Raw genomic sequence first — 24,478 nt, forward strand, 5'->3', positions numbered from 1 at the left:
CATGAATCACTGTACGCTAGGCCTCCCTGTCCTACACGAACTCCCGGAGTTCACTCAAACTCATGGCCAGAGAGCCGGTGATGCTATCCAGCCATCTCATTCTCTGTCGTCCCCTTCTCCTCCAGCCCCCAACCTCTCCTAGCATCAGAATCATTTCCAGTGAGTCAACTCATCGCATGAGGTGGCCGAAGTATTGCAATTTCAGCTTTAGCATCAGTCCTTCCAATGAACACCCACGATTGATCTCCCTTAGAATGGAGTGGTTGGACCTTCTTGCAGTCCAAGGGACTCTCAAGAGTCTTCTCCAATACCACAGTTCGAAAGCATCTGTTCTTCGGCGATCAGCTTTCTTCACAGTCCAACTCTCACATCCATACATGACCACGGGAAAAGCCATAGCTTTGACTAGATGGAGCAATTTTGGCAAAGTGATGTCTCTGCTTTTTAATATACCATTAAGGTTGATCATAACTTTCCTTCCAAGGAGTAAGCGCCTTTTAATTTCATGGCTTCAATCAGCATCTGCAGTGATTTTGGAGCCTCCAAAAATAAAGTGTGACACTGTTTCCACTGTTTTTCCATCTATTTCCGTGAAGTGTTGGGACCAGATTCCATCACCTTTGTTTTCTGAATGTTGAGCTTCAAGCCAACCTTTTCACTCTCCTCTTTCACTTTCATCAAGAGGCTTTTGAGTTCCTCCTCACTTTCTGCCCTAAAGGTGGTGTCATCTGCATATCTGAGGTTATTGATATTTCTCCCAGCAATCTTGATTCCAGTTGTTCTTCTTCCAGCCCAGCATTTCTCATGATGCACTCTGCATATAAGTTAAATAAGCAAGATTACAATATACAGCCTTGACGTACTCCTTTTCCTATTTGGAACCAGTCTGTTGTTCCATGCACAGTTCTGACTGCTGCTTCCTGACCTGCATACAGGTTTCTCAAGAGGCAGGTCAGGTGGTCTGGTATTCCCATCTCTTTCAGAATCTTCCACAGTTTATTGTGATCCACACAGTCAAAGGCTTTGGCATAGTCAATGAAGCAGAAATCGATGTTTTTCTGGAACTCTCTCGCTTTCTCCATGATCCAGCGGATGTTGGCAATTTGATCTCTGGTGCCTCTGCCTTTTCGAAAACCTGCTTGAACATCTGGGAGTTCACGGATCACATATTGCTGAAGCCTGGCTTGGAGAATTTTGAGCATGACTGTACTAGCGTGTGAGATGAGTGCAATTGTGCGGTAGCTTGAGCATTCTTTGGCATTGCCTTTCTTTGGGATTAGAATGAAGACTGACCTTTTCCAGTCCTGTGGCCACTGCTGAGCTTTCCAAATTTGTTGGCATATTGAGTGAAGCACTTTCACAGCATCATCTTTCAAGGTTTGAAATAGCTCAACTGGAATTCCATCACTTCCACTAGCTTTGTTCGTAGTGTTGCTTTCTAAGGCACACTTGAATTCACATTCCATGATATCTGGCTCTAGGCCAGTGATCACATTTTCGTGACTATCTTGGTCTTGAGGATCTTTTTTATACAGTTCTTCTGTGTATTCTTGCCACCTCTTCTTAATATCTTCTGCTTCTGTTAGGTCCATAACATTTCTGTCCTTTATCGAGCCCATCTTTGCATGAAATGTTCCCTTGGAATCTCTAATGTTCTTGAAGAGATCTCTTGTTTTTCCTATTCTGTTGTTTTCCTCTATTTCTTTGCATTGATCACTGAGGAAGGCTTTCTTATCTCTCCTTGCTATTCTTTGGAACTCTGCATTCTAAGGCTTATATCTTTCCCTTTCTCCTTTGCTTTTCGCTTCTCTTCTTTTCACAGCTATTTGTAAGGCCACCTCAGACAGCCATTTTGCTTTTTTTTTGCATTTCTTTTACATGGGGATGGTCTTGGTCCCTGTCTCCTGTACAATGTCACGAACCTCCATCCAGAGTTCATCAGGCACTCTATCTATCAGATCTAGTGCCTTAAATCTATTTCTCACTTCCACTGTATAACCCTAAGGGATTTGATTGAGGTCATATCTGAATGGTCTAGGGGTTTTCCCTACTTTCTTCAATTGAAGTCTGAATTTGGCAATAAGGTGTTCATGATCTGAGCCACAGTCAGCTCCTGGTCTTGTTTTTGCTAACTGTATACAGCTTCTCCATCTTTGGCTGCAAAGAATATAATCAATCTGATTTCGGTGTTGACCATCTGGTGATGTCCACGTGTAGAGTCTTCTCTTGTGTTGTTGGAAGAGGGAGTCTGCTATGACCAGTGCGTTCTCTTGACAAAACTCTATTAGACTTGGCCCTGCTTCATTCCGTGCTCCAAGGCCAAATTTGCCTGTTACTCCAGGTGTTTCTTGACTTCCTACTTTTGCATTCCAGTCCCCTAGAATGAAAAGGACATCTTTTTGTGTGTTAGTTCTAAAAGGTCTTGTAGGTCTTCATAGAACCGTTCAACTTCGGCTTCTTCAGCGTTAGTGGTTGGGGCATAGGCCTGGATTACTGTAATGTTGAATGGTTTGCCTTGGAAACGAACAGAAATCATTCTGTCGTTTTTAAGATTGCATCCAAGTACTGCATTTCGGAGTCTCTTGTTGACCATGATGGCTACTCCATTTCTTCTAAGGGATTTCTGCCCACAGTAGAATATATATAATGGTCATCTGAGTTAAATTCACCCATTCCAGTCCATTTTAATTCACTGATTCCTAGAATCTCTATGTTCACTCTTGCCATCTCCTGTTTGACCACTTTCAATTTCCCTTGATTCCTGTACCTTACATTCCAGGTTCCTATGCAATATTGCTCTTTACAGCACCAGACCTTGCTTCTATCACCGGTCACATCCACAACTGGGTACTGGTTTTGCTTTTGCTCCATCCCTTCATTCCTTCTAGAGTTATTTCTCCACTGATCTCCAGTAGCATACTGAGCACCTACAGACCTGGGGAATTCCTCATTCAGTATCCTGTCATTTTGCGGCTCTGGTCCATGTGATCAGATCGAGTAGATTCCTGTGACTATGATTTCAGTGTGTCTGCCATCTGAAGCCCCCTAGCAATACCTACCATCTGATTTGAGTTTCTCTTACCTTGGGTGTGGGATATCTCTTCACAGCTGCTCCAAGAAAGCACAGCTGCTGCACCTTGCCTTGGATGAGGGATATGTCCTCAAGGCCGCCCCTCCTGACCTTGAACGTGAGTACCTCCTCTCGGCCCCCCCCCCGCACAGCCACCGCCTATTGGAGGTGGGGTACCTCCTCTCGGCCGCCTACACTGGCCTCAGGCATGGGGTAGCTCCTCACTGCTGCGCATCTCTGCATGGTCCTTCATGCCAGGGCCGGCTTCTCTGGAGTCTGCGTGGGCGGGGCCTGCGTATCCCGCGTCTGGTTGGTGGGGCCGGGGTCTCTCCCATCTGGGCGGGCGGGGCCGGGGTCTCTCGCGTCTGCGCGGGCAGGGCAAGGGTCTCTCACATCTGCGCAGGCGGGGGCTGGCTTCTCTTGCGTCTGCGTGGGTGGCGCCAGCAACAATAGCGTCTGAGCAGACGGGGCCGAGGTCTCTCGCGTCTGAACGGGCAGGGCCGGGGTCTCTGGAGTCTGCGCGGGCGGGGCCGGGTTCTCTCCCATCTGCGCGGGTGGGGAAGACCTCTCTCGCGTCTGCGCCAGCAAGGCCCGTGTCTCTGGCGTCTCAGCCGCCTGGGCAGGCATCTCTCCTGTCAGCGCGGGTGGGGCTGGTATTTCTCCCGTTTGCACAGCCGGGTGAGACTCAAAAAATTCCCTCAAACAGTCGTCCCCATTGGAGAGGAGAACAGACTTTACAGACTTAACTCGAGAAGAGGCCCTATTCCCATTTAAAGGCTCAACAGAAATCCCGAAATTCCCCTTCCAACACAAAAGGGTTCCTGTCTTCCCTGAAGCAGCCAGAGAGAATTCCTGAGGTCCTGTTCGCTACCTGAGAAGTTCAACCAGGTTCCCGCTGCAACTCTAGAAACACCACAAAATTATCCCCTCAATGAGAGATCAGGAAAATATTCCGCTGCACAATTCAAGAGAAATCCCACGTTCCGCTGGAAAGGCAAAATTGTATTTGACACCCTTTATGCGACTCAGAAAATTCCCTCACACAGCCATCCCCATTGGAGAGGAGAACACAATTTATGGACTCAACTTGGAAAGAGGCCCTATTCCCATTTAAAGGCTTGAGAGTAATCCTGAAATTCCCGTTCCAGTAGAAAAGGGTGACTAACTTCCCTGAAGCAACACAAGCGAGTTCCTGAGGTCCCCGTCGCAACTCGAGAAGTACCCCCAGCTTCCCGTCTCAAAAGGGGAAACACCAAAAAATTATCCGCTCAATGTGAGATGAGGAAATTTTGCACTGCACAATTAAATAGAAATCCCACATTCCCGCTTGAAAGGCAAAAGGGCACTTGACACACTTTATGTGATTCAGATAGTTTCCTAACACCCGTAACTATTGGAGCGGAGAACACACTTCATGGACTCAAATCTACAAGAGCACCTATTCCCATTTAAGGGCTCGAGAGTAATCTGGAAGTTCCACTTCCAAAAAAAGGGGACCTGACTTCCCTGAAGCAACACGAACGAGTTTCTGAGGTCCACGCTGCAACTCGAGAAGTACCCCCAGATCCAAGCCGAAATTCGAGACACAACAAAATTATCCCCACAATGCGAGATGAGGAAATTTTGCTCTCCGAAATCTCAAGAGAAGTCCCACATACCCGCTTGAAAGGCAAAAGGTCACTTGACACACTTTATGTGACCCAGAAAGTTTGCTCACAGAGCCGTAGCCATTGGAGAGGAAAAAACACCTTTTGGACTCAACTCCAGATGAATCCCTATTCCCAATGAACGGCTCGAAAGTAAACCGGAAGTTCCCGTTCCAACACAAAAGGGGACCTGACTTCCCTGAAGCAACCCGAGACACTTCCTGAGGTCCCCGTTGCAACTGGAGAAGCACCCCCAACATCCCGCCGCAACTCGACAAACACCACAGAATTATTCCCTCAATGCGAGATGAGGAAATTGTGCGCTGCAGAACCTCAAGAGAAATACCACATTCCCGCTTGAAAGGCAAAAGGGTACTTGACACCCTTTATGCGACTCAGAAAGTACCCTCACACAGCCGTCCCAATTGGAGAGGAGAACACATTTTATGGACTCAATTCAAGATGAAGACCTATTCCCATTTAATGGCTGGAGAGTAAACAGGAAGTGCCCTTTCCAACACAAAAGGGGACCTGCCTTACCTGAAGAAACCCAAGCAAGTTCTTGAGGTCCACAAGGCAACTCAAGAAGTACCCCAAGTTTCCTGCCGCAACTAGAGAAACACCACAAAATTATCCCCTCAATGCGAGAAGAGGAAACTTTGGGCTGCAGAATCTCAAGAGAAATACCACAATTGCCTCTTGAAAGGCAAAAAGTACTTGATACCGTTTATGCGACTCAGAAATTTCACTAATATCATTCCCCATAGGAGAGGAAAACACACTTTATGGACTCAATTCGAGATGAGGCCCTATACCCATTTAACGGCTCCAGACTAAACCGGAAGTTCCCCTTCCAACAAAAAAGGGGACCTGACTTTCCAGAAGCAACTCGAACAAATTCCTGACGGCCCCGTAGAAACACGAGAAGTAATCCAAAATTCCCGCCACAACTTGACATACACCAGAAAATAATCTCCTCAATGCGGATGAGGATATTGTGCGCTGCAGAATCTCAAGAGAAATACCACATTCCCTCTTGAAATGCAAAAGGGTACTTGACATACTTTATGCGACTCAGAAATTTCACTAACATCAGTCCCCATTGGAAAGGTGAACGAACTTTATGTACTCAATTCAAAATGAGGCACTATTGACAATTAACTGCTCGAGAGTAAATCGGAAGTTCCCCTTCCAACAAAAAGGGGACCTGCCTTAACTGAAGAAACCCGAGTGAGTTCCTGATGTACGAATAGCAACTTGAGAACTACCCCCAGTTTCCCGCCGCAACTCGAGAAACACCCCAAAATTATCCACTGCATGCAAGATGAGGAAATTTGGCGATGCAGCATCTCAAGAGAAATACCATATTCCCTCTGGAAAGGCAAAAAGGTACTTGACACCCTATATTCGACTCAGAAAGTTCCCTCAAACAGCCGTCCCCTTTGGAGAGGAGAACACACTTTACGGAATCAATTCGAGAGGAGCCCCTGTGCACATTGAAGGGCTCGAGAGGAAACCGGAAGTTCCCCTTCCAACAACAAAGAGGACCTGACTTCCCTGAAGAAACCCCAGCGAGTTCCTGAGGTCCCCGTCGCAACTCGAGAAGCACCCCCAGCTTCCCGCCGCAACTCGAGAAACACCCCAAAATTATCCCCTCCATGCGAGATGAGGAAATTTTGCGATGCATCCTCTCAAGAGAAATACCACATTCCCTCTAGAAAGGCAAAAAGGTATTTGAAACCCTTTATTCGACTCAACAAGTTCCCTCACACAGCCGTCCCATTTGGAGAGGAGAACACACTTTACGGACTCAATTCGAGAGGAGCCCCTGTGCACATTGAAGGGCTCGAGAGGAAACCTGAAGTTCCCCTTCCAGCACCAAAGGGGACCTGACTTCCCTGAAGCAACCCCAGCGAGTTCCTGATGTCCCCGTCGCAACTCGAGAAGCACCCCAGCTTCCCGCCGCAACTCGAGAAACACACCAAAATTATCCCCTCCATGCGAGATGAGGAAATTTGCCGATGCAGCATCTAAAGAGAAATACCACATTCCCTCTAGAAAGGCAAAAATGTACTTGCCACCCTTTATTCGACTCAGAAAGTTCCCTCACACAGCCGTCCCCTATGGAGAGGAGAACACACTTTACGGACTCAATTCGAGAGGAGCCCCTGTGCACATTGAAGGGCTTGACAGGTAACCGGAAGTTCCCCTTCCAACACCATAGGGGACCTGACTTCCCTGAAGCAACCCAGGCGAGTTCCTGAGGTCTCTGTCGTAACTCGAGAAGCACCCTCAGCTTCCAACCGGAACTTGAGAAACACACCAAATTTTCCCCTCCATGCGAGATGAGGAAATTTGGCGATGCAGCATCTCAAGAGAAATACCACATTCCCTCTGGAAAGGCAAAAAGGTACTTGACACCCTTTATTCGACTCAGAAAGTTCCCTCACACAGCCGTCCCCTATGGAGAGGAGAACACACTTTACGGACTCAACTCAAGAGGAGCCCCTGTGCACACTGAAGGGCTCGAAAGGAAAACGGAAGTTCCCCTTCCAACCACAAAGGGGACCTGACTTCCCTGAAGCAACCCCAGAGAGTTCGTGAGGTCCCCGTGGCAACTCGAGAAGCACCCCAAAATTATCCACTGCATGCAAGATGAGGAAATTTGGCAATGCAGCATCAAGAGTAATACCACATTCCCTCTGGAAAGGCAAAAAGTTACTTGACACCCTATATTCGACTCAGAAAGTTCCCTCACACAGCCGTCCCCTTTGGAGAGGAGAACACACTTTAAGGACTCAATTCGGGAGGAGCCCCTGTGCACATTGAAGGGCTCGAGAGGAAACAGGAAGTTCCCCTTCCAACACCAAAGGGGACCTGACTTCCCTGAAGCAACCCCAGCGAGTTCCTGAGGTCCCCGTCGCCACTCGAGAAGCACCCCCAGCTTCCCGCTGCAACTCGAGAAACACACCAAAATTATCCCCTCCATGCGAGATGAGGAAATTTGGCAATTCAGCATCTCAAGAGAAATGCCACATTCCCTCTGGAAAGGCAAAAAGGTACTTGACACCCTTTATTCGACTCAGAAAGTTCCCTCACAGCCGTCCCCTTTGGAGAGGAGAACACACTTTACGGAGTCAATTCAAGAGTAGTCCCTGTGCACATTGAACGGATCGAAAGGAAACCGGAAGTTTCCCTTTCAACACCAAAGGGGACCTTACTTCCCTGAAGCAACACCAGCGAGTTCCTGAGGTCCCCGTCGCAACTCGAGAAGCACCCCCAGCTTCCCGCCGAAACTCGAGAAAAACCGCAAAATTATCCCCTCCATGCGAGAGGAGGAAATTTGGCGATGCAGCATCTCAAGAGAAATACCGCATTTCCTCTGGAAAGGCAAAAAGGTACTTGACACCCTTTATTCGACTCAGAAATTTCCCTCACACAGCCGTCCCCTTTGGAGAGGAGAACACACTTTACGGACTGAATTCGAGAGGAGCCCCTGTGCACATTGAAGGGCTCGAGAGGAAACCGGAAGTTCCCCTTCCAACACCAAAGGGGACCTGACTTCCCTGAAGAAACCCCAGCGAATTCCTGAGGTCCCCGTCGCAACTCGAGAAGCACCCCCAGCTTCACGCCGCAACTCGAGAAACACACCAAAATTATCCTCTCCATGTGAGATTAGGAAATTTTCCGATGCAACGTCTCAAGAGAAATACCACATTCCCTCGGGAAGGGCAAAAAGGTACTTCATACCCTTTATTCGACTCAGAAAGTTCCCTGACTCAGCCGTTCCCTTTGGAGAGGAGAACACACCTTACTACTCAAATTGAGAGGTGCCCCTGTGCACGTTGAAGGGCTCGAGAGGAAACCGGAAGTTCCCCTTCCAACACCAAACGGGAGCTGACTTGCCTGAAGCGTACCCAGCGAGTTCCTGAGGTCCCGTCGCAACTCGAGAACCACCGCCAGATTCCCGCCGCAACTCGAGAAAAACCCCAAAATTATCCCCTCCATGCGAGATGAGGAAATTTGGCGATGCAGCATCTCAAGAGTAATACCACATTCCCTCTGGAAAGGCAAAAGCTACTTGACACCCTTTATTCGACTCAGAAAGTTCCCTCACACAGCCGTCCCCTTTGGAGAGGAGAACACACTTCACGGACTCAATTCGAGAGGAGCCCCTGTGCACATTGAAGGGCTCGAGAGGAACCCGGAAGCTCCCCTTCCAACACCAAAGGGGACCTGACTTCCCTGAAGCAACCCCAGCGAGTTCCTGAGGTCCCCGTCGCAACTCGAGAAGCACCCCCAGCTTCCAGCCGCAACTCGAGAAACACCCCAAAATTATCCCCTCCATGCGAGATGAGGAAATTTGGCGATGCAGCATCTCAAGACAAATACCACATTCACTCTGGAAAGGCAAAAAGGTACTTGACACCCTTTATTCGACTCAGAAAGTTCCCTCAGACAGCCGTACCCTTTGGAGAGGAGAACACACTTCATGGACTCAATTCGAGAGGAGCCCCTGTGCACATTGAAGGGCTCGAGAGGAAACAGGAAGTTCCCCTTCCAACACCAAAGGGGACGTGACTTCCCTGAAGCAACCCCAGCGAGTTCCTGAGGTCCCCGTCGCAACTCGAGAAGCACACCCAGCTTCCCGCCGCAACTCGAGAAACACCCCAAAATTCTCCCCTCCATGCGAGATGAGGAAATTTGGCGATGCAGCATCTCAAGAGAAATACCACATTCCCTCTGGAAAGGCAAAAAGGTTCTTGAAACCCTTTATTCGACTCAGAAAGTTCCCTCACACAGCCGTCCCCTTTGGAGAGGAGAACACACTTTACGGACTCAATTCGAGAGGAGCCCCTGTGCACATTGAAGGGCTCGAGAGGAAACCGGAAGTTCCCCTTCCAACACCAAAGGGGACCTTACTTCCCTGAAGCAACCCCAGCGAGTTCCTGAGGTCCCCGTCGCAACTCGAGAAGCACCCCCAGCTTCCCGCCGCAACTCGAGAAACACCCCAAAATTCTCCCCTCCATGCGAGATGAGGAAATTTGGCGATGCAGCATCTCAAGAGAAATACCACAATCCCTCTGAAAAGGCAAAAAGGTACTTGACACCCTTTGTTCGACTCAGAATGTTCCCTCACACAGCCGTCCCCTTTGGAGAGGAGAATACACTTTACGGACTCAATTCGAGAGGAGCCCCTGTGCACATTGAAGGGCTCGAGAGGAAACCGGAAGTTCCCCTTCCAACACCAAAGGGGACCTGACTTCCCTGAAGCCACCCCAGCGAGTTCCTGAGGTCCCCGTCGCAACTCGAGAAGCACCCCCAGCTTCCCGCCGCAACTCGAGAAACACCCCAAAACTATCCACTCAATGCGAGATGAGGAAATTTGGTGATGCAGCATCTCAAGAGAAATACCACATTCCCTCTGGAAAGGCAACGGTACTTGACACCCTTTATTGGACTCAGAAAGTTCCCTCACACAGCCGTCCCATTTGGTGAGGAGAACAAACTTTACGGACTCAATTCGAGAAGAGCCCCTGTGCACATTGAAGGGCTCGAGAGGAAACAGGAAGTTCCCCTTCCAACACCAAAGGGGACCTGACTTCCCTGAAGCAACCCCAGCGAGTTCCTGAGGTCCCCGTCGCCACTCGAGAAGCACCCCCAGCTTCCCGCTGCAACTCGAGAAACACACCAAAATTATCCCCTCCATGCGAGATGAGGAAATTTGGCAATTCAGCATCTCAAGAGAAATGCCACATTCCCTCTGGAAAGGCAAAAAGGTACTTGACACCCTTTATTCGACTCAGAAAGTTCCCTCACAGCCGTCCCCTTTGGAGAGGAGAACACACTTTACGGAGTCAATTCAAGAGTAGTCCCTGTGCACATTGAACGGATCGAAAGGAAACCGGAAGTTTCCCTTTCAACACCAAAGGGGACCTTACTTCCCTGAAGCAACACCAGCGAGTTCCTGAGGTCCCCGTCGCAACTCGAGAAGCACCCCCAGCTTCCCGCCGAAACTCGAGAAAAACCGCAAAATTATCCCCTCCATGCGAGAGGAGGAAATTTGGCGATGCAGCATCTCAAGAGAAATACCGCATTTCCTCTGGAAAGGCAAAAAGGTACTTGACACCCTTTATTCGACTCAGAAATTTCCCTCACACAGCCGTCCCCTTTGGAGAGGAGAACACACTTTACGGACTGAATTCGAGAGGAGCCCCTGTGCACATTGAAGGGCTCGAGAGGAAACCGGAAGTTCCCCTTCCAACACCAAAGGGGACCTGACTTCCCTGAAGAAACCCCAGCGAATTCCTGAGGTCCCCGTCGCAACTCGAGAAGCACCCCCAGCTTCACGCCGCAACTCGAGAAACACACCAAAATTATCCTCTCCATGTGAGATTAGGAAATTTTCCGATGCAACGTCTCAAGAGAAATACCACATTCCCTCGGGAAAGGCAAAAAGGTACTTCATACCCTTTATTCGACTCAGAAAGTTCCCTGACTCAGCCGTTCCCTTTGGAGAGGAGAACACACCTTACTACTCAAATTGAGAGGTGCCCCTGTGCACGTTGAAGGGCTCGAGAGGAAACCGGAAGTTCCCCTTCCAACACCAAACGGGAGCTGACTTGCCTGAAGCGTACCCAGCGAGTTCCTGAGGTCCCGTCGCAACTCGAGAACCACCGCCAGATTCCCGCCGCAACTCGAGAAAAACCCCAAAATTATCCCCTCCATGCGAGATGAGGAAATTTGGCGATGCAGCATCTCAAGAGTAATACCACATTCCCTCTGGAAAGGCAAAAGCTACTTGACACCCTTTATTCGACTCAGAAAGTTCCCTCACACAGCCGTCCCCTTTGGAGAGGAGAACACACTTCACGGACTCAATTCGAGAGGAGCCCCTGTGCACATTGAAGGGCTCGAGAGGAACCCGGAAGCTCCCCTTCCAACACCAAAGGGGACCTGACTTCCCTGAAGCAACCCCAGCGAGTTCCTGAGGTCCCCGTCGCAACTCGAGAAGCACCCCCAGCTTCCAGCCGCAACTCGAGAAACACCCCAAAATTATCCCCTCCATGCGAGATGAGGAAATTTGGCGATGCAGCATCTCAAGACAAATACCACATTCACTCTGGAAAGGCAAAAAGGTACTTGACACCCTTTATTCGACTCAGAAAGTTCCCTCAGACAGCCGTACCCTTTGGAGAGGAAAACACACTTCATGGACTCAATTCGAGAGGAGCCCCTGTGCACATTGAAGGGCTCGAGAGGAAACAGGAAGTTCCCCTTCCAACACCAAAGGGGACGTGACTTCCCTGAAGCAACCCCAGCGAGTTCCTGAGGTCCCCGTCGCAACTCGAGAAGCACACCCAGCTTCCCGCCGCAACTCGAGAAACACCCCAAAATTCTCCCCTCCATGCGAAATGAGGAAATTTGGCGATGCAGCATCTCAAGAGAAATACCACATTCCCTCTGGAAAGGCAAAAAGGTTCTTGAAACCCTTTATTCGACTCAGAAAGTTCCCTCACACAGCCGTCCCCTTTGGAGAGGAGAACACACTTTACGGACTCAATTCGAGAGGAGCCCCTGTGCACATTGAAGGGCTCGAGAGGAAACCGGAAGTTCCCCTTCCAACACCAAAGGGGACCTTACTTCCCTGAAGCAACCCCAGCGAGTTCCTGAGGTCCCCGTCGCAACTCGAGAAGCACCCCCAGCTTCCCGCCGCAACTCGAGAAACACCCCAAAATTCTCCCCTCCATGCGAGATGAGGAAATTTGGCGATGCAGCATCTCAAGAGAAATACCACATTCCCTCTGAAAAGGCAAAAAGGTACTTGACACCATTTATTCGACTCAGAATGTTCCCTCACACAGCCGTCCCCTTTGGAGAGGAGAATACACTTTACGGACTCAATTCGAGAGGAGCCCCTGTGCACATTGAAGGGCTCGAGAGGAAACCGGAAGTTCCCCTTCCAACACCAAAGGGGACCTGACTTCCCTGAAGCCACCCCAGCGAGTTCCTGAGGTCCCCGTCGCAACTCGAGAAGCACCCCCAGCTTCCCGCCGCAACTCGAGAAACACCCCAAAACTATCCACTCAATGCGAGATGAGGAAATTTGGTGATGCAGCATCTCAAGAGAAATACCACATTCCCTCTGGAAAGGCAACGGTACTTGACACCCTTTATTGGACTCAGAAAGTTCCCTCACACAGCCGTCCCATTTGGTGAGGAGAACAAACTTTACGGACTCAATTCGAGAAGAGCCCCTGTGCACATTGAAGGGCTCGAGAGGAAACCGTAATTTCCCCTTCCATCACCAAATGGGAACTGACTTCCCTGAAGCAACCACAGCGAGTTCCTGAGGCCCCCGTCGCAACTCGAGAAACACCCCCAGCTTCCGCCGCAACTCGAGAAACACCCCAAAATTATCCCCTCCATTCGAGATGAGGAAATTTGGCGCTTCAGCATCTCAAGAGAAATAACACATTCCCTTTTGAAAGGCAAAAAGGTACTTGACACCCTTTATTCGACTCAGAAAGTTCCCTCACACAGCCCTCCCTTTGAGAAGAGAACACACTTTACGGACTCAATTCGAGAGGAGCCCCTGTGCACATTTAAGGGCTCGAGAGGAAACCGGAAGTTCCCCTCCCAGCACCAAAGGGGACCTGACTTTCATGAAGCAACCCCAGCGGGTTCCTGAGGTCCCCGTCGCAACTCGATAAGCACCCCCAACTTCTCACCCCAACTCGAGAAACAACCCAAAATTATCCTGTCCATGCGAGATGAGGAAATTTGGCGATGCAGCATCTCAAGAGAAATACCACATTCCCTCTGGAAAGGCAAAAAGTTACTTGGCACCCTTTATTAGAGTCAGAAAGTTCCCTCACACAGCCGTCCCCTTTGGAGAGGAGAACACACTTTACGGACTCAATTCAAGAGGAGCCCCTGTGCACATTGAAGGACTCAAGAGGAAACCGGAAGTTCCCCTTCCAACACCAAAGAGGACCTGACTTCCCTGAAGCAACCCCAGAGGTTCCTGAGGTCCCCGTCGCAACTCGAGAGGCACCCCCAGCTTCCCGCCGCAACTCGAGAAACACCCCAAAATTATCCCCTCCATGCGAGATAAGGAAATTGGGCGATGCAGCATCTCAAGAGAAATACCACATTCCCTCTGGAAAGGCAAAAATGTACTTGACACCCTTTATTCTACTCAGAAAGTTCCCTCACACTGCCGTCCCCTTTGGAGACGAGAACACACTTAACGACTCAATTCGAGAGGAGCCCCTGTGCACATTGAAGGGCTCGAGAGGAAACCGGAAGTTCCCCTTCCAACACCAAAGGGGACCTGACTTCCCTGAAGCAACCCCAGCGAGTTCCTGAGGTCCCCGTCGCAATTCGAGAGGCACCCCCAGCTTCCCGCCGCAGCTCGAGAAACACCCCAAAATTCTCCCCTCCATGCGAGATTAGGAAATTTGGCGATGAAGCATCTCAAGAGAAATACCACATTCCCTCTGGAAAGGCAAAAAGGTACTTGACACCCTTTATTCGACTCAGAAAGTTCCCTCACACAGCCGTCCACTTTGGAGAGGAGAACACACTTTACGGATTCAATTCGAGAGGAGCCCCTGTGTACATTGAAGGGCTCGAGAGGAAACCGGAAGTTTCCCTTCCAACACCAAAGGGGACCTGACTTCCCTGAAGCAACCCCAGCGAGTTCCTGAGGTCCCCGTCGGAACTCGAGAAGCACACCCAGCTTGCCGCCGCAACTCGAGAAACACCCCAAAATTATCCACTCCATCCGAGATGAGGAAATTTGGCGATGCAGCATCTCAAGAGAAGTACCACATTCCCTCTGGAAAAGCAAAAAGGTACTTGACACCCTTTATTCGACTCAGAAAGTTCCCTCACACAGCCGTCCCCTTTGAAGAGGAGAACACACTTTACGGACTCAATTCGAGAGGAGCCCCTGTGCACATTGAAGGGCTCGAGAAGAAACCGGAAGTTCCCCTTCCAACACCAAAGGGGACCTGACTTCCCTGAAGCAACCCCAGCGATTTCCTGACGTCCCCGTCGCAACTCGAGAAGCACCCCCAGCTTCCCGCCGCAACTCGAGAAACCCCAAAATTATCCCCTCCAAGCGAGATGTGGAAATTTTGCGATGCAGCATCTCACGAGAAATACCACATTCCCTCTGGAAAGGCAAAAAGGTACTTGACACCCTTTATTCGACTCATAAAGTTCCCTCACACAGCCGTCCCCTTTGGAGAGGAGAACACACTTTATGGACTCAATTCGAGAGGAGCTCCTGTGCACATTGAAGGGCTCGAGAGGAAACCGGAAGTTCCCCTTCCAACACCAAAGGGACCTGACTTCCCTGAAGCAACCCCAGCGAGTTCCAGAGGTCCCCGTCTCAACTCGAGAAGCACCCCCAGCTTGCCGCCGCAACTCGAGAAACACCACAAAATTATCCCCTCCATGCGAGATGAGGAAATTTGGCGATGCAGCATCTCAAGAGAAATACCACATTCCCTGTGGAAAGGCAAAAACGTACTTGACACCGTTTATTCGACTCAGAAAGTTCCCTCACACAGCAGTCCCCATTGGGAGGAGAACACACTTTATGGACTCTATTCGAGAAGAGGCCCAATTCACATTAAAGGGTTCGAGAGTAATAGGGAAGTTCCCCTTCCAGCACAAAATGGGACCAGACTTCTCTGAAGTAACTCGAGTGTGGTCCAGAGGTACTCGTCGGAACTGCAGAAGTACCCCCAGCTTCCCAACCCAATTCGTGAAACACCAAAAAATTATCCCCTCCATGCGAGATGAGGAAATTTTGCGCTGCAGAATCTCAAGAGAAATCCCACATTCCCGCTTGAAAGGCAAAAGGTTACTTGACACACTTTATGCCACTCAGAAATTTCCCTAACATCCGTCCCCATTGGAGAGGAGAACACAATTTATGGACTGAAATCGAGAGGAGGCCCTATTCCCATTAAAGGTCTCGAGAACAATCCGGCAGTTTCCCTTCCAGCACATAAGGGGATCTGACTTCCCTGAAGTAATCCGAGTGTGTTCCGGAGGTCCTCGTCGCAACTGGAGAATCACCCCCAACTTTCCAGCCCAATTCGTGTAACAGCACATAATTATCCCCTCCATGCGAGATGAGGAAATTTTGCACTGCAGAATCTCAAGAGATATCCCACATTCCCGCTTAAAAGCAAAAGGGAACTTGACTCCCTTTAGGCGAATCAGAATGGTCCCTAACATCCGTCCTCAGTGGAGAGGAGAACACACTATAAGGACTCAAATCGAGAAGAGGCAATATTCCCATTTAACGGCTCGAGAGTAATCCGGAAGTTCCCCTTCCAGCACAATCGGGGACCTGACTTCCCTGAAGTAACTCGAGTGAGTTCCTGAGGTCCCCTTCGCACCTCGAGGAATACCCCCAGCTTCCCGCCGCAATTCGAGAAACACCACAAAATTATCCCCTCAATGCGAGATGAAGAAATTTTGCACTGCAGAATTTCAAGAGAAATCCCACATTCCCTCCTGAAAGGGAAAAGGGTATTTGACACACTTTATTCAGTTCAGTTCAGTTCAGTCGCTCAGTCGTGTCCAGTCGGTCGCTCTCCGCGACCCCATGAATCACTGTACGCTAGGCCTCCCTGTCCTACACCAACTCCCGGAGTTCACTCAAACTCATGTCCACAGAGTCGGTGATGCTATCCAGCCATCTCATTCTCTGTCGTCCTCTTCTCCTCCAGCCCCCAACCTCTCCTAGCATCAGAATCTTTTCCAGTGAGTCAACTCATCGCATGAGGTGGCCGAAGTATTGCAGTTTCAGCTTTAGCATCAGTCCTTCCAATGAACACCGACGATTAATCTCCCTTAGAATGGACTGGTTGGATCTTCTTGCAGTCCAAGGGACTCTCAAGAGTCTTCTCCAATACCACAGTTCGAAAGTATCAGTTCTTTGGCGATCAGCTTTCTTCACAGTCCAACTCTCACATCCATACATGACCACGGGAAAAGCCATAGCTTTGACTAGATGGAGCTTTTTTGGCAAAGTGATGTCTCTGCTTTTTAATATACTATCAAGGTTGATCATAACTTTCCTTCCAAGGAGTAAGCGCCTTTTAATTTCATGGCTGCAATCAGCATCTGCAGTGATTTTGGAGCCCCCAAAAATAAAGTGTGACACTGTTTCCACTGTTTTTCCATCTATTTCCCGTGAAGTGTTGGGACCAGATTCCATCACCTTTGTTTTCTGAATGTTGAGCTTCAAGCCAACCTTTTCACTCTCCTCTTTCACTTTCATCAAGAGGCTTTTGAGTTCCTCCTCACTTTCTGCCCTAAAGGTGGTGTCATCTGCATATCTGAGGTTATTGATATTTCTCCCAGCAATCTTGATTCCAGTTGTTCTTCTTCCAGCCCAGCATTTCTCATGATGCACTCTGCATATAAGTTAAATAAGCAAGATTACAATATACAGCCTTGACGTACTCCTTTTCCTATTTGGAACCAGTCTGTTGTTCCATGCACAGTTCTGACTGTTGCTTCCTGACCTGCATACAGGTTTCTAAAGAGGCAGGTCAGGTGGTCTCGTATTCCCATCTCTTTCAGAATCTTCCACAGTTTATTGTGATCCACACAGTCAAAGGCTTTGGCATAGTCAATAAAGAAGAAATAGATGTTTTTCTGGAACTCTCTCGCTTTCTCCATGATCCAGCGGATGTTGGCCATTTGATCTCTGGTGCCTCTGCCTTATCTAAAACCTGCTTGAACATCTGGGAGTTCACGGATCACATATTGCTGAAGCCTGGCTTGGAGAATTTTGAGCATGACTGTACTAGCGTGTGAGATGAGTGCAATTGTGCGGTAGCTTGAGCATTCTTTGGCATTGCCTTTCTTTGGGATTAGAATGAAGACTGACCTTTTCCAGTCCTGTGGCCACTGCTGAGTTTTCCAAATTTGTTGGCATATTGAGTGCAGCACTTTCACAGCATCATCTTTCAAGATTTGAAATAGCTCAACTGGAATTCCATCACTTCCACTAGCTTTGTTCGTAGTGTTGCTTTCTAAGGCACACTTGAATTCACATTCCAAGATGTCTGGCTCTAGGCCAGTGATCACATTTTCGTGACTATCCTGGTCGTGAAGATCTTTTTTGTACAGTTCTTCTGTGTATTCTTGCCACCTCTTCTTAATATCTTCTGCTTCCGTTAGGTCCATACCATTTCTGTCCTTTATCGAGCCCATCTTTGCATGAAATGTTCCCTTGGAATCTCTAATGTTCTTGAAGAGATCTCTTGTTTTTCCTATTCTGTTGTTTTCCTCTATTTCTTTGCATTGATCACTGAGGAAGGCTTTCTTATCTCTCCTTGCTATTCTTTGGAACTCTGCATTCTAATGCTTATATCTTTCCCTTTCTCCTTTGCTTTTCACTTCTATTCTTTTCACAGCTATTTGTAAGGCCACCTCAGACAGCCATTTTGCTTTTTTTGCATTTCTTTTCCATGGGGATGCTCTTGGTCCCTGTCTCCTGTACAATGTCACGAACCTCCATCCAGAGTTCATCAGGCACTCTATCTATCAGATCTAGTGCCTTAAATCTATTTCTCACTTCCACTATATAATCATAAGGGATTTGATTGAGGTCATATCTGAATGGTCTAGGGGTTTTCCCTACTTTCTTCAATTGAAGTCTGAATTTGGCAATAAGGAGTTCATGATCTGAGCCACAGTCAGCTCCTGGTCTTGTTTTTGCTAACTGTATACAGCTTCTCCATCTTTGGCTGCAAAGAATATAATCAATCTGATTTCGGTGTTGACCATCTGGTGATGTCCACGTGTAGAGTCTTCTCTTGTGTTGTTGGAAGAGAGAGTTTGCTATGACCAGTGCGTTCTCTTGACAAAACTCTATTAGACTTGGCCCTGCTTCATTCCGTGCTCCAAGGCCAAATTTGCCTGTTACTCCAGGTGTTTCTTGACTTCCTACTTTTGCATTCCAGTCCCCTATAATGAAAAGGACATCTTTTTGTGTGTTAGTTCTAAAAGGTCTTGTAGGTCTTCATAGAACCGTTCAACTTCGACTTCTTCAGCGTGAGTGGTTGGGGCATAGGCCTGGATTACTGTAATGTTGAATGCTTTGCCTTGGAAACGAACAGAAATCATTCTGTCGTTTTTAAGATTGCATCCAAGGACTGCATTTCGGAGTCTCTTGTTGACCATGATGGCTACTCCATTTCTTCTAAGGGATTTCTGCCCACAGTAGTATATACATAATGGTCATCTGAGTTAAATTCACACATTCCAGTCCATTTTAATTCACTGATTCCTAGAATGTCTATGTTCACTCTTGCCATCTCCTGTTTGACCACTTCCAATTTGCCTTGATTCCTGGACCTTACATTCCAGGTTCTTATGCAATATTGCTCTTTACAGCACCAGACCTTGCTTCTATCACCGGTCACATCCACAACTGGGTACTGGTTTTGCTTTTGCTCCATCCCTTCATTCCTCCTAGAGTTATTTCTCCACTGATCTCCAGTAACATACTGGGCACCTACAGACCTGGGGAATTCCTCATTCAGTATCCTGTCATTTTGCCCTTTGATACTGTTCATGGGGTTCTCAATGCAAATATACTGAAGTGGTTTGCCATTCCCTTCTCCAGTGGACCACATTCGGCTGTGGTCCATGTGATCAGATCGAGTAGATTCCTGTGATTATGATTTCAGTGTGTCTGCCATCTGAAGCCCCCTCGCAATACCTACCATCTGATTTGAGTTTCTCTTACCTTGGGTGTGGGATATCTCTTCACAGCTGCTCCAAGAAAGCACAGCTGCTGCACCTTACCTTGGATGAGGGGTATGTCCTCAAGGACTCCCCTCCTGACCTTGAACGTGAGTACCTCCTCTCGGCCCTCCCCGGCACAGCCACCGCCTATTGGAGGTGGGGGACCTCCTCTCAGCCGCCTGCCCTGGCCTCAGGCATGGGGTAGCTCCTCACCGCTGTGCATCTCTGCATGGTCGGTTGCGCCAGGGCCAGCTTCTCTCCAGTCTGGGCAGGCGGGGCCTGCATATCCCGCGTCTGGTGGGCGGGGCCGGGGTCTCTCCCATCTGGGCGGGCGGGGCCGGGGTCTCTCGCGTCTGCGCGGGCGGGGCAAGGGTCTCTCGCATCTGCGCAGGCGGGGCCGGCCTCTCTTCCGTCTGCGTGGGCGGAGCCATCAACAATAGCATCTGAGCGGGCGGGGCCGAGGTCTCTCGTGTCTGAGCGGGCGGGGCCGGGGTCTCTTGAGTCTGCACGGGTGGGGCCGGGTTCTCTCCCGTCTGCGCGGGTGGGGAAGGCCTCTCTCGCGTCTGCGCCGGCAAGGCCCGTGTCTCTGGCGTCTCAGCCGCCTGGGCCGGCATCTCTCGTGTCTGCGCGGGTGGGGCTGGTATTTCTCCCGTTTGCACAGCCGGGTGAGACTCAAAAATTTCCCTCAAACAGTCGTCCCCATTGGAGAGGAGAACACACTTTACGGACTTAACTCGAGAAGAGGCCCTATTCCCATTTAAAGGTTCAACAGTAATCCCGAAATTCCCCTTCCAACACAAAAGGGTTCCTGACTTCCCTGAAGCAGCCAGAAAGAATTCCTGAGGTCCTGTTCGCTACCTGAGAAGTTCAACCAGGTTCCCGCTGTAACTCTAGAAACACCACAAAATTATCCCCTCAATGCGAGATCAGGAAAATATTCCGCTGCATAATTCAAGAGAAATCCCACGTTCCGCTGGAAAGGCAAAACTGTATTTGACACCTTTATGCCACTCAGAAAATTCCCTCACACAGCCATCCCCATTGGAGAGGAGAACACAATTTATGGACTCAACTAGGGAAGAGGCCCTATTCCCATTTAACGGCTCGAGAGTAATCCCGAAATTCCCGTTCCAGTAGAAAAGGGTGACTAACTTCCCTGAAGCAACACAAGCGAGTTCCTGAGGTCCTCGTCGCAACTCGAGAATTACCCCCAGCTTCCCGCCTCAAAAGGGGAAACACCAAAAATTATCCACTCAATGTGAGATGAGGAAATTTTGCACTGCACAATTAAATAGAAATCCCACATTCCCGCTTGAAAGGCAAAAGGGCACTTGACACACTTTATGCGATTCAGATAGTTTCCTAACACCCGTACTTATTGGAGCGGAGAACACACTTCATGGAGTCAAATCTAGAAGAGGACCTATTCCCATTTAAGGGCTCGAGAGTAATCTGGAAGTTCCACTTCCAAAAAAAGGGGACCTGACTTCCCTGAAGCAACACGAACGAGTTCCTGAGGTCCACGCTGCAACTCGAGAAGTACCCCCAGATCCAAGCCGAAACTCGAGACACAACAAAATTATCCCCACAATGCAAGATGAGGAAATTTTGTGCTCCGAAATCTCAAGAGAATTCCCACATACCCGCTTGAAAGGCAAAAGGTCACTTGACACACTTTATGTGACCCAGAAAGTTCGCTCACAGAGCCTTACCCATTGGAGAGGAAAAAACACCTTTTGGACTCAACTCCAGATGAATCCCTATTCCCAATTAACGGCTCGAAAGTAAACCGGAAGTTCCCGTTCCAACACAAAAGGGGACCTGACTTCCCTGAAGCAACCCGAGCCACTTCCTGAGGTCCCCGTTGCAACTCGAGAAGCACCCCCAGCATCCCGACGCAACTCGACAAACACCACAGAATTATCCCCTCAATGCGAGATGAGGAAATTGTGCGCTGCAGAATCTCAAGAGAAATACCACATTCCCGCTTGAAAGGCAAAAAGGTACTTGACACCCTTTATGCGACTCAGGAAGTACCCTCACACAGCCGTCCCCATTGGAGAGGAGAACACACTTTATGGACTCAATTCGAGATGAAGCCCTATTCCCATTTAATGGCTGGAGAGTAAACAGGAAGTGCCCTTTCCAACACAAAAGGGGACCTGACTTCCCTGAAGCAACCCCAGTGAATACGGGAGGTCCCCGTCACAAATTGAGGAGCACCCCCAGCTTCCCGCCGCGACTCGCGAAGCACCCCAAAATTATCCCCTCCATGCGAGATGAGGAAATTTGGCGATGCAGCATCTCAAGAGAAATACCACATTCCCTCTGGAAAGACAAAAAGGTACTTGACACCCTGTATTCGACACAGAAATTTCCCTAACACAGCCGTCTCCTTTGGAGAGGAGAACACACTTATGGACTCAATTCGAGATGAGCCCCAGTGAATATTTAAGGGCTCGAAAGGAATCCGGATGTTCCCCTTCCAACAACAAAGGGGACCTGACTTCCCAGATTCAACCACAGCGAGTTCCTGAAGTCTCAGTCGCCTTAGAGAAGCACCTCCATCTTCCCGCCGCAACTCGAGAATCACCCCAAAATTATCCCCTAAATGCGAGATGAGGATATTTTGCGATGCAGCTCTCACGAGAAATACCACATTCCCTCTGGAAAGGCAAAAAGGTACTTGACACAATGTATTCGACTCAGAAAGTTCCCTCACACAGCCGTCCCCTTTGGAGATGAGAACACACTTGACGAACTCAATTCGAGAGGAGAGCCTGTGCACATTGAAGGGCTCGAGAAGAAACCGGAAGTTCCCCTTCCAACACCAAAGGGGACCTGACTTCCCTGAAGCAACCGCAGCGAGTTCCTGAGGTCCCCGTCGCAACTGGAGAAGCACCCCCAGCTTCCCGCCGCAACTCGAGAAACACACCAAAATTATCCCCTCCCAGCGAGATGAGGAAATTTTGCAATGAAGCATCTCAAGAAAAATACACATTCCCTCTGGAAAGGCAAAAAGGTACTTGACACCCTTTATTCGACTCAGAAAGTTCCCTCACACAGCCGTCCCCTTTGGAGAGGAGAACACACTTTACTGACTCAATTCGAGAGGAGCCCCTGTGCACATTGAAGGGCTCCAGAGGAACCCGGAAGTTCCCCTTCCAACACCAAAGGGGACCTGACTTCCCTGAAGCAACCGCAGCGAGTTCCTGACGTCCCCGTCGCAACTCGAGAAGCACCCCCAGCTTCCCGCCGCAACTCGAGAAACACCCCAAAATTATCCCCTCCATGCGAGATGAGGAAATTTGCCGATGCAGCATGTCAAGAGAAATACCACATTCCCTCTGGAAAGGCAAAAAGCTACTTGACACCCTTTATACGACTCAGAAACTTCTCTCAGACAGCCGTCCCCTTTGGAGAGGAGAACACACTTTACAAACTCAATTCGAGAGGAGCCCCTGTGCACATTGAAGGGCTCGTGAGGAAACCGGAAGTTCCCCTTCCAACACCAAAGGGGACCTGACTTCCCTGAAGCAACCCCAGCGAGTTCCTGAGGTCCCCGTCGCAACTCGAGAAGCACCCACAAATTCCCGCCGCAACTCGAGAAACACCCCAAAATTATCCCCTCCATGCGAGATGCTTAAAATTGGCGATGCAGCATCTCACGAGAAATACCACATTCCTTCTGGAAAGGCAAAGAGGTACTTGACACCCTTTATTCGACTCAGAAAGTTCCCTCACACAGCCGTCCCCTTTGGAGAGGAGAACACACTTTACGGACTCAATTCGAGAGGAGCCCCTGTGCACATTGAAGGGCTCGAGAGGAAAGCGGAAGTTAACCTTCCAACACCAAAGGGGACATGATTTCATTGAAGCAACCCCAGCGATTTCCTGAGGTGTCCGTCGCAACTCGAGAAGAACACCCAGCTTCCCGCCGCAACTCGAGAAACACCCCAAAATTCTCCCCTCCATGCGAGATGAGGAAATTTGGCGATGCAGCATCTCAAGAGAAATACCACATTCCCTCTGGAAAGGCAAAAATGTACTTGACACCCTTTATTCGACTCAGAAGTTCTTCACACAGCCGTACTCTTTGGAGAGGAGAACACACTTTACGGACTCAATTCGAGAGAAGCCACTGTGCACATTGAAGGGCTCGAGAGGAAACTGGAAGTTCCCCTTCCAAAACCAGAGGGGAACTGACTTATCTGAGGCAAACCCAGCGAGATCCTGAGGTCCCCGTCGCAAGTCGACAAGCACCCTGAGCTTCCCGCCGCAACTCGAGAAACACCCCAAAATTATCCCCTCCATGCGAGATGAGGAAATTTGGCGATGCAGCATCTCAAGAGAAATACCACATTCCCTCTGGAAAGGCAAAAAGGTACTTGACACCCTTTATTCGACTCAGAAAGTTCCCTCACACAGCCGTCCCCTTTGGAGAGGAGAACACACTTTATGGACTCAATTCGAGAGGAGCCCCTGTGCACATTGAAGAGTTGGAGAGGAAACCGGAAGTTCACCTTCCAACAACAAAGGGAACCTGATTTCCCTGAAGCAACCCGAGCGAGTTCCTGAGGTCCCCGTCGCAACTCGAGAAGCACACCCAGATTCCCGCCGCAACTCGAGAAACACCCCAAAATTATCCCCTCCATGCGAGATGAGGAAATTTGGCGATGCAGCATCTCAAGAGAAATACCACATTCCCTCTGGAAAGGCAAAAAGTCCTTGACACCCTTTATTCAACTCAGAAGATTCCATCACAGAGCCGTCGCCTTTTAGAGGAGAACACACTTTACGGACTCAATTCGAGAGGAGCCCCTGTGCACATTGAAGGGCTAGAGAGGAAACCGGAAGTTCCCCTTCCAACAACAAAGGGGACCTGACTTCCCTGAAACAAACCCAGCGAGTTCCTGAGGTCCCCGTCGCAACTCGAGAAGCACCCCCAGCTTGCCGCAGGAACCGAGAAACA

The sequence above is a fragment of the Moschus berezovskii genome, chromosome 6 (assembly GCF_049115385.1).
Source record: "Moschus berezovskii isolate FMDL1 chromosome 6, NW_MosBer_1.0, whole genome shotgun sequence".
Lineage (NCBI taxonomy): Eukaryota > Metazoa > Chordata > Mammalia > Artiodactyla > Moschidae > Moschus > Moschus berezovskii.